The sequence below is a fragment of the Olea europaea genome, unplaced genomic scaffold (assembly GCF_002742605.1).
Source record: "Olea europaea var. sylvestris unplaced genomic scaffold, O_europaea_v1 scaffold701, whole genome shotgun sequence".
NCBI classification, from domain to species: Eukaryota; Viridiplantae; Streptophyta; class Magnoliopsida; order Lamiales; family Oleaceae; genus Olea; species Olea europaea.
This window is the reverse complement of record NW_019265404.1, coordinates 1-11,611: the sequence shown is the minus strand read 5'-3', so window position 1 is coordinate 11,611 and position 11,611 is coordinate 1. Positions and strand designations below refer to the sequence as shown.

General features: G+C 35.5%; 1 pseudogene; it reads left to right on the top strand.

The window, feature by feature from the left end:
• The first annotated feature begins 2,793 nt into the window (after positions 1 to 2,793).
• LOC111390642 lies at positions 2,794 to 4,269 on the top strand (annotated as a pseudogene).
• Positions 4,270 to 11,611: the final 7,342 nt, after the last annotated feature.

The following is an 11,611-nucleotide window of genomic DNA, read 5'->3' as shown; positions in this document are numbered from 1 at the left end:
ATTGTGTTTCCATATTGTATTGAGTTTCCATAAATTGTAATATTAGCTTTAGTGTATATAATGAGAAGTAGAAGAGAGGAAAAATTAGGCTTGTACAAAGATGGATATGTTCAATCTAACATTATTTCATCAAAGATGGATATGTTCAATTTGACTGGACCCATGGTACCTGAAAAATTGAATGAAAGAAATTACACCTACTGGGCATTTTTGAGAGGTAAGGGTTTGTACAACCACTTAATTTTAGACAAAGCATCTGCTAAGTCTTCAGCAAATGACTCACAGCAAAGGCTGATTCTGCTCTCAATAATCGGTGGGATCAAGAGGATAATGCCATCATAGGTCTTATGATCGAAAGTATTGAGCCTCATATCAGGTCTTCCACCCTCTACATATCTACTGTGAAGCAAATCTAGGAGCATCTCAAACATGTACATTTTGGAACTGAAAATGTTACTCGAATATATGATACGTGTAAACAATATTTTGGGCTTGAGAAGGGCTCCTCCAGTCTTGTTGAATATTATAATAAGTTTTTGGCTGTATGTCAGGAGAAAAATATGCATCAACCTCTTTCTCTTGATTTGAAGGTTATGGAAAAATAGCGAGAAGATATCGATGTGGTTAAATTTCTTATTGGTCTTTCGTCAGAATTTGAAGCAGTTCAGGCACAAATATTAGATGGAAAAGAGCTTCACGATCGTACGGAAACATTTTCTCGTATTTAGCGATTCACTCTATTGGATAGTAGTCCTAGTGATCGTTCTACTTTTAAAGGTAGCTTATCCTGGGCTGGACGTGGCGGTCGAAGTGGATGTAACAAAGGTGGTTTTAGCTCTCGAGGTAGATGAGACACTAGAAGTGGTGGTCGTTCGGGAAATCATGAAACTCAAAAACGTACTCATTGTGGTCGTGCAGGTCACTCCATTGAATTTTGTTGGGATTTACATGGTAAACCGTCTGGTTTTGTCAATCAAGTCTCATCCAATGAGGATCATCAATCAGAATCTACACCAGTGAATAACTCTTGTTCAACATTTGATTTAATGTATGTACCACGGGATGAGTATGAAGCGTTCTTAGCTCATAAGCAGGCTACCACGGCTTCTCGTTATCTATTGTCATCCTCTCATAATTCGTGGATCATCGATTCTGGAGCAATTGAACACATGACTGGTTCGTCCACTTCTCTTATTGATCATCATCCAGTTACATCCTCCAAATGTGTCACTCTTGCTAATTGTAGGCTCAGAAAATGCCCACCTTAGTTCGACCATTGATTTCTCAAGTGTCCTTCATGTTCATGACTTTCCTTTTAGTTTATTATCTATTAGTAAAATTACCTCAACTCTTCAATGTTCGCAACATTTTATCCTTCGTTGTGTGTTTTTCAGGATCTCAAAACGAAGTGGATGATTGGTATGGGACATGAAGTTGGTGGCTTGTATTACCTAGATCTTTCACAAGTCTCCAATTCTCGGGCTCTCCAATTTTCTATTTCACCTATGGAGTGGCATTGTCATCTTGGTCATCCTTTTCTTTCCACTTGGAAACGTCAAGTCCTTAGTCTTTATAATATGTCCTCCCTTAAATGTGAAGCTTGTAAACTTAGCAAGCATCACCGTGTGTCTTTTCCTTTAAAAACTGTTAGTAGTATTTCTCATTTGTTTGAACTAGTCCACTCTGATATTTGGGGACCAGTCAATGTTTTATCTAATAAATTTCAGTATTTTGTTACTTGTGTGGATGAATATTCTCGTATGAGTTGGTTATTTTTAATGAAAAATCCTTCTGAATTACTTTCTATATTTCAAATCTTTCGTATTATGATCAAAACCCAGTTTAACCAAAAAATTTGTATTTTGCGTTCTGATAATGCCAAAGAATATAAGTCTAGTTCTTTTACGTCATATTTCTCTTCAGAAGGCATTATTCATCAAACATCTTGCACATGTACTGCACAACAAAATGGAGTTGCAGAACGCAAAAATTGTCATTTGTTAGAGGTCACTCGTGCTTTTCTTCATCATATGCATGTCCCTAAACGATTTTCGAGTGATACAGTCCCCGCTGCATGCTATCTCATTAATCGCATGCCATCTTCTGTTTTAGCTGGTGCATCCCCTTTTTCTATTGTATTTTCCTCGTCTTCACAGTATTCAGGACCCCTCAAGGTATTTGGGTGTGTTTGTTATGTTCATCATTTTGATCCCGGTCGTGATAAACTTGACTCTCGCTCCACGAAATGTGTTTTCCTCGGTTACTCTCAAACACAGAAAGGGTATCGTTGCTACAATCCTTCCTTACACCGCTATTTTGTAAGTGCGGATGTCACTTTCAACGAGTCCACACCCTATTTTTCTAGTACATCACCAGAATTCACTCGAGATCCCGTTAGCTCTCCCATTCCACGTTTTCCTGTAGGTGTTTCTTCTGAACTAGATCCGTCTCCATCTACTACACCAGAGTTATCCTCCAATCATAGAAAACCACCTCCTCCCTTACAGGTTTATACTCGACAAGCTAAGCCATCAATACCTGCGGCCTCATCTGTCACCTTACCATCTACAGATCCTGCATCTGTCATCTCCTGATCCTACATCATTACCCATTGCTCTTCGTAAAAGTAAACGTACTTGTGTAACTAATCATCCTATAAGTCATTATGTTACTTTTGATTCGTTGTCTCCTTCGTTTTCCTGTTTCACATCTCGGCTTTCTAGTGTTTTTGTACCTAAGACAGTGACAGAAGCTTTATCTCATCCTGAGTGACGAAGGGCTATAGAATTGGAAATGGTAGCCTTGCACGAGAATAATACTTGGGAACTTGTTCCTCCACCACCTGGTATATATCCTGTTGGTAACGGATGGGTCTATGTTCTGAAATTCAATCCCGATGGAACGATTGATCGATTGAAACCCCGACTGGTTGCTAAAGGCTATACACAGACCTATGGTATTGATTATGATGAGACATTCTCTCCCGTTGCTAAGATCTCTTATGTTCGTGTTTTGATCTCTATTGCTACTAATCTGGATTGACCACTATTTCAGTTGGACATTGAGAAGGCATGATTTGCACGAATAAGTTTATATAGAGCAACCACCGGGATTTGTTGCTCAGGGGGAATACGAGAACTATGTTTGTAAGTTGAAAAAGATTTTGTATAGATTAAAGCAATTACAAGGGCATGGTTTAGGAAGTTTTCTAAGGTTGTTCTGGAATTTGGACTTCAAAGGTGTCAGACGGATCATTCGGTATTTCATCTACAAACTAGTGCAGTTTATGTTATCCTTGTAGTCTATTTAGATGATATTGTAATCACTAGTGATGATGCAGAAGGGATTACTCGGTTAAAACAGTTTCTACAACAACATTTTCAGACTAAAGATCTAGGCAAACTTCGATATTTCTTGGGTATTGAAGTCGCTAGATCTCGAGCGAGTATCAACTTATCTAAAAGAAAATACGTACTTGACCTATTAGACGAGACTGGTTTTTCTGGAGCTCGACCAGTTGATACTCCCATGGACCCTAATATGAAACTTTTAAAGGATGAAGGAGAACCATTTGGAGAACCAGGTAAATATCGATGTTTGGTTGGAAAATTAGATTATCTTACCATCACATGACCAGATATTTCCTATGCAGTTAGTGTCATCAATCAGTTCTTGGATGCTCCTCGAAATCCTCATTAGGAAGCTGTGATGCGTATTATTCGGTATTTAAAAAGGGCTCCAGGTCTTGGGATATTATACAAAGCAAATGGACATATCAGAGTAGAAGATTTTACAGATGCAGACTGGGCAGGATCTCCTTCGGATAGACGGTCTACCATTGGTTTTTGTACTTTTCTTGGTGGTAATCTTGTTTCTTGGAAAAGTAAAAAATAAACTGTAGTAGCAAGGTCAAGTGCGGAAGCAGAGTATAGGGTGATGGCTCATACCACTAGTGAGTTGACATGGTTACAACACTTTCTTCACGAAATCAATCTTTCACCTTCTATACCTATTCTGATGTACTATAATAATCAGGCTACTCTACATATTGCATCCAATCCAATCTTTCATGAAAGGACCAAATACATTGAAGTTGATTGTCACTTTGTTCGAGACAAGATAGTGAGTGGTGATATATGTACTCCATTTGTGAAAATCGGAGACCAACTTGTTGATATGTTTACGAAGTCGTTAAACGCTAATCGGTTGAGATTTATTTGTTCCAAATTGGGTTTATATGATATATATGGGGGAGTGTTAAGGAAGTAAATTATTAAGGAATCGTGTATATTAGGCAATGAGATATTGTGCTTCCATGAAGTCCGGTTATGAACATATATCAATCTTTCAAAAAACCTTTCTTCCATCCTGTGGTTATCTGATCCCCTTGGATCAGGTGTCGGTGGAAAGGAATCCTCTCGTCCCGAAGAAGAATAAGCCGTTTCAAAAGCATCTAAATCAAAAGAGGCTAGAAAGAAAAACAAGGGAAAATGGGATCAAAGAGCTGCTGCTTCTTCACGCTTGGGTTGGGCTCTTCGAATGGTCAACAATGGCGTTTCCATATTGTATTGAGTTTCTATAAATTGTAATATTAGCTTTAGTGTATATAATGAGAAATAGAAGAGAGGAAAAGCAGTTCTCTTGTTTTCAATACCAAAAAAAAAAAAAAACCTGTTTTTCTTCAATATTGCTCAAATGAGATTGTGACTCACTTAGACTCACTCAACTTGATCTTAGATGGAATTGTCTTCAAATGAGGTCAACTCGATCTTTAAAGGGATTATTTCTGAATGAGGTCTAAAACTCACTTATTTAAGCAAAACTTGGTCCTTGCTTTCAAACGAGGTCAAGCTTGCTCGAAATCTCATATAAAATAAATCATTGTTAAATTAGATATGCTTCCATATTTTGGACAATTTGAAGTGGATTGCACATATATAAATGGCTTAATTAGGATTTTAAGAATACTAGTTGATTCTAATTCGAAAGATATGAAATCCAAAATATATTGATCATGATATAGCATACTTATTTATACTATGAATAAAAGTAGAATAAATGAAATTACTGATTAAAAAATAAAATGAAAACAAATTGATCAGAGACAAAACTTGGCAAGTGGTGCAAAGAAAAAGTCACTTCAAGATCGACGTCATTATTTTCAACCGTTGCTGCTTTCTATAGAACTTAATTGAATTCTTGAATAGGTCTTGATATTGCAAAAGCATGAATGAGTGAATTACTTTTCCCAATCACGGCGTGCAATCAACCATGAAACCAAATACTTCATCAAGCACTACCTTCATCTGAGAGCGGACGTTCCTTTTTCTGGGGAGAGATGATCTACATACATAATATTAGTAGTAAATAAATGTGTTAAAAAAGTTTACCATTAGAGCTAAAATGCTTGAAAATGGAAACTATTAGCCATACCGAGTAACTTCTCTCTCATTTAATTCAGGAAATCAACCATACCTTTCCATCTGTAAGTTCACCAGTGGCTCCGGTTCCACTTCCTGGGGTATAAAGTCCCTTTTTCCAGAATTTTCTGGAAGTATTTTGCCATGTTTTACTTCATGTGACATCCGCTTTATCTGAACTAGAGATATAATATATCTCTTATTGTTTTCCGAAAATATGAAATTATTACTACTCCTCAAGTGTACGGCCCAACTATTCATATATGCTGGCTAATGTTGGCGGCATGACTCAACCATTGTTCGATTCCTCTAAGGACCGGACTTGATCTCGACTATAATTATTCTTAAGAGCCAAATCGAGACAGGTTGAGTCACAATAATTATTGATATCTATACCGACTATGATTCCCGATATGAAGCATTATTTATCCACCATCTTGATTTCGTTTGAACCTAATTCCCTTTAAAGGCCAAGTCAAGCAAAAACCTCGTCCTCATCAGAGAACATCTTATGGTTGAGTCAAGGCGAGTCTTGACCCGGTTCATACAATGTTAAGACTCAATTGCCTAGTTCGAGCATATTCCCTCCCAAAGACCGAGTTGAGCCTTCGTAACTCTTGAACTCATTTGAGTACCTACCAGGTTGAGTCCACATTATCTCAATCTTGCTTGAGCAACACTAATTCCAAGGATGAAGTGTCGAAAGTCTCGACTTTGTTAAGGCACAACTTATTGTAATGCTAAGTTGAGCAAAAGCAAATCTTGAACACTGTTTGAGAATAACTTGGGAGTAAAGCTGAGTCGAGCAAAGGCTTTGCAAAGTGTGAGAAGAAGTTGGAGAAAAGACTTGATCAAGTTTCTTGCAATGGAAGAGAGCATCAATTGACACCCGAAAACTAAATTCTGAAAAAAAAAAAAAAATATCCAAGGATAAATTCAAGTGTTGAGAGTCTTGACTTTGTTAAGGCACAACTTATCGTAACGCTAAGTTGAGCAAAAGCAAATCTTGAACACTGTTTGAGAATAACTTGGAGTAAAGCTGAGTCAAGCAAAGGCTTTGCAAAGTGTATGAAGAAGTTAGAGAAAACACTTCCTCAAGCTTCTCGCAATGGAAGAGGGCATCAATTGACACCCGAAAACTAAATTCTGACAAAAGAAACGGAAATGAAATTAATCTTGTAACATTAACAGCCAACAGGAAGACTCGCTTAGTTCAGTCAACACAGGTTCTGTATGCAAAACGATGTAAAATCAAATGTAAAAATGCTACTGACTGAGTTCAGTCGGTAAGACTCGCTTAGTTCAGTCAACACAGGTTCTGTATGCAAAACGATGTAAAATCAAATGTAAAAATGCTACTGATTGAAACAGCAATCCAGAAAATAAAATACTTACATTTTAGGAATGCCGGTTATTTAAAAAGAAACAATGCATGAGTTTGTCAAACAACCAAGCATGATACCAAATAATTCAAGCACTACTTGCGTGTTATTATTCAAACCTTCTTATATCTGCAGACATATATGTTCAGTAGGCTCCTCAATGCTTCAATGAAATGGATGCCGTTTTTGAAGTTATATGTCTTCTTTGCATCTCCAACAAATTACAAAGATGAATCGCCAATTTCTTTGTTAGTATAATGTACTAAAAGAAATTAACCATTTTGAAAAGAAAAACATTAATTTCCATACCGAATAACTTGTCTCCCTGCCCTTACCCATGAAATTTATAAGAAACAGCAATAGCAGTAACATCTCAATTCCTGTAAGTATGAATTGTACTAAAAAAAGTGAATCATTAAGGCATAAAGGCTTGAAAATGAAAATATTAATTGCCACACCACATAACTTTTCTCCCTGTAAGGCCTAATAAAATTCAAGAGAAACAACAATAGCAGCAAGACATATCTGATTGTCATGTTAGAATTGAGTCAATGCTGAATAAGCAGATAAGGTTTAAAAAAAAAAAAAAAAAAAAAAAAAAATTGATCTTCAGATATCTCCTATGGTAATCAATAATCACTTGCCATAACACATATAAAGTATAGCAATTCCCTTATCATCCATATTGCTGGTAAGCGCCAAACAACACTGATCGAAATCTGAGGTGTTTCTTTGCCGGAGTTGAGAATCTGATAAAATCAGTGGCCACAAATCACATGCCATTTCCGATAGAATAGCAAAAGGGAATACAAGACTTTGGAAGCAGGGCTAGATTTCTATAGAAATAACTCACTAGATGAACTGAAACCTTACAACTAATAGAAAGAAATCTCAATTTTTAAAAAATCATTTTAAACACTCGCATAAATAACTTGGGAGCAGAATTTGAGTTCTGCATAAATGCATAAATAATGGTCTACTTGCTAAAATAGGGAAGAAAATACAAGACTTTGAAGCAGAATCACTCACTGCTTTTGAATTTCATTATTCTGTTGACTTATAATACGATGGAATCATGTTGATAAGAAAAACCATTGTCAGTGTCACTCGACACAGGAAGCTGATTTTTCTTCCCCGTGACATCCAAGATTCGAGGATAACTATGAATCTCAAATAATCATATAATTTAAAAAATGAAACAGAACTCCAATGAAAGATCAGCAAACAAATCCGATGAAGCCCAAGTTCATATAGACAGAAAAAGAAACCCACAAAAGATCCTTCAACATTCATCAAAATGCACAAAAAGAACTAAATAGTAGAGACACGGGAATTACATGAACGAATTGAACATTATCACCCTGAGTTGAAATAAACATACATAAAATGAAAAGAAATCCAACAGCTTATCATTATGGTTATTTAATCCAAAAAAAAAAAAGCACAAATTTCATTAAAGATGTTGCGGAAGCTCTCTCAAAAGGATTTTCAAACGGTGGTTTTTCAGGCTCAGTCCAACGTACCTTTCTCAACCAACAACCACTCCAATCGGCTCCAAACCACAACCAATTGATTCACCTTGGTTGCTATTCAATCTTACTAACGTAGGACAAGAAAGGATGATGATTTATTGCCACAAAGGTTAAGAGAAGACACCATAAAGGTATACTATGAAAGAATCACCAACTGCACACGTTATACAAGCGTTCTAGACACTTCTAGACACCTTTTTCTCACACAAAAGGGGGGCAGCCGGGATTCACTATTTCTTCTCTCAAAATCACACAATCATCATATGAAAGTGGCTAGGGTTATAGTCAAATATATACTCTAGGGTTAGGCTTTAAGTTGGACCATTAAAGGGGTAAACGGGCCAAAATTCAAGCCATCCATAAGGAATACAATTGGGCCGGGTGTAGTTCATGGACTTGATTGTTTGACTTATTTCATTCATCGGCCTATGTCTATGAAATAATATTAACCCACGTTAACATCATATCCCGAGATTTATTGGGTATCAAAAACCCAACAAAAGATTCAGCAAAACCACAGAGAATTCACATAGAAATTCAATTGACCGAAAATTGAACCCACGAAAAATCCTTCAAGATTGATAAGTGTATTTTATTCACTTATTCGATATCTTAAATAGCGATATTTGATGGTTCTTTCGACAAATTATATCCTAAATGTTTTTATTTTATGTTTAATACGTAAAATTCTATTAAGGAAAAGAATTTGAAGGAAAGAAGCAAAAGTAGGCAAAATTGGAGAAAAGAGCTAAATCGTATGAAATCCAAAGTTTGGGGACTAAAGTGTAAATATTCAAAAGTTGTGGAACCTCAAGATGAAGATCTGAGAGCGTTAGGAGTCAATTGGATGAAGAAAGATGTCAAAGGGATCAAATTTAGGCAAAATGTGATCACAAATTAATTTCCAATCGAAAAGCTATGCTTCGAAATTTCAGGCTCACATTAAGACCCGTTTTTGACATGAAAAACGATCGAATCGGAGAATGATTTCTGAAGGAAAGTTGTAGCCCTTTGAGTTAGCTTTCCAACGCATCTTGAATTACCTCAATTGGATATTAGGAGAGAAAGTTATGCCAAAAATATTGAAAGAGGTGCATGCTGTCTGTTTGAAAAGTGGCGCCGCGGTGCCACTACAGAGCGCTGCGGCACCGGGAGATTCAGAGTGGTGGCACCGCCACCACCTATTTTTTGACGCGGTGCTGCGACGCCGCATCCCAGATGTGTTAGGGCTCAATTTCGGCCCTTTTTGAGTCCATATGAAAAATCTTATTCTTCCAACACGACAAGGGACCTATAGATACAAAAATTCTTACACTTTAAGCGTTCCACACATTCTAGAGGCAAAAACACTTCTTAAGAGAAATGGGGAGAGATTCAAAGGGAGAAGACAATGCCAAATTCATCATGTGAAGTATAAATTGGAAGAAGGAGGAAATCTTGGTACAAGATCTACTTTTTCTTATACATACTCTTATTCAAAATCTGGTGATATATTCTAAAACAATTTGTTATTGCCCATCTTTTATTATACATAGCTAAATCGATTGATAGGGTGAATAATATAACCCATTTGAGATCCTTTATATTTTCTTATTAAAATTCTTAGTTTTTAATTCTTCCATGTGTTGATTTTTGCTATGGATTGATTGCATTAAATTATCTGATTAATAATTTGATGAATTTTGTAAATCCTTTACGAATAAAGATATGAGTTTAAGATTTGGACCATATAGTAAAATCAATTACATTGGTATAACAAGTAGAAATACATTTGTCATTTATTGCTGTCATAATTGAATTCCTAGGACAAAGAAATTGTTTAACTAAGTTAAATTTGCATAGATATATGAAATTTAATTAGTTGAATAAACTCAATGAGAACTCGAGAGGGGTCAATTGAATACAATAGGAGAATTTGACCAAACACTACATTAGAATTGAGTCTTAATTTGAGATATAAAGGTGATCAATGGGTGAAATTATTCTACCCTAACGTCCTTTAATTATTTGATTTTACAAAAAAAAAATAAAAAAAAATTATTGTGTGAGCATTCATTTATTTTCTAGAATTTAGATTAAAACTCAAATCGTACAACTTTTAATCTGTTTCCATCAAATAGCAGTTAAAGAAAAAATCGAATTAAGTGCTAGAAAATAATTCTCGCGGGAACGATAATTCGGACTTAAAATGTCCACTTTACTACTTGTTATGATCCATTCACTTGCAGGATAAAATCGACAACAAAGATTCATCCCAATGCACCGATATGGAATAGAAAGTGAAGATATAAAAACAAAAGAAACAAAGAGAACACAGTATAATTGCTGAAGTAGAAAGGGAAACATACAAACTTATCAACATTCGAACCAAGCAACAACTCCATTAAAAGAAGCCCATATAGAATATATAGAAAAGAATACAAATACATCAAAAGCAAAGGTTGATTTTCACTCCAGAGGACAAATTCCTTCAAGATCCATCCAAATGCACAAGCACATATTGTACCATCAATTCAATCCAGACAAAATCCTGCAAGGTTCATTAGGATGAACGAAATTCTATCTCAGCAATTATAAAAAGAAATTATAAAAAGCACAAATTCTATCTCAGCAAAAACCCATAGAAGTTTCACGGAAATAAATCCTATGAAATCCAAGCTCATGATCTAACAGATCCTTCTAAATTGATCCTAATAAAAAAAATGTAATATCAAGATGAAATTATAGAAACAAAGAGAACTCTAAGAACATAATTGCCAAAATTACCATACATAAAATGGAAAATGAATCAAAAACATAACACAAAAGCACTGTCAATCCACAGAAGATTAACAGAAACAAGTCCAATGAAAGGGATCGTCACTCCAAAGAACAAAATCATTTTCTCTATGTTACGCTCAACTATTTATCATGTTCTCTATGTTACGCTCAACTATTTAAGTACAACTATAAACTTCAAAATGGAGGTTGTAGTAAAGAAAGAAATTGTAATTTATCATTTTCTCACCAATTGAAAATATTTGTGCTTTTGTGTCCATATAATATTAAATGCAAATAATTAATAGTAGTGAGTGGATCACCAAAAGATAATAAACAGATCGAAAAGAAAGGAATGTGACAGTATTAAAATGCTGACATCCATTTTAAGTCAGGATAACAATCAGATCGCTCGAGCTTTATGAATAAGACTGTAATTTTTTTTTCTTTACGAGAAAACATAATTAAAAAGTTAATTTTAAGCGTAGTCATATATTTTAAAGATTTTAACTTCTTTTTC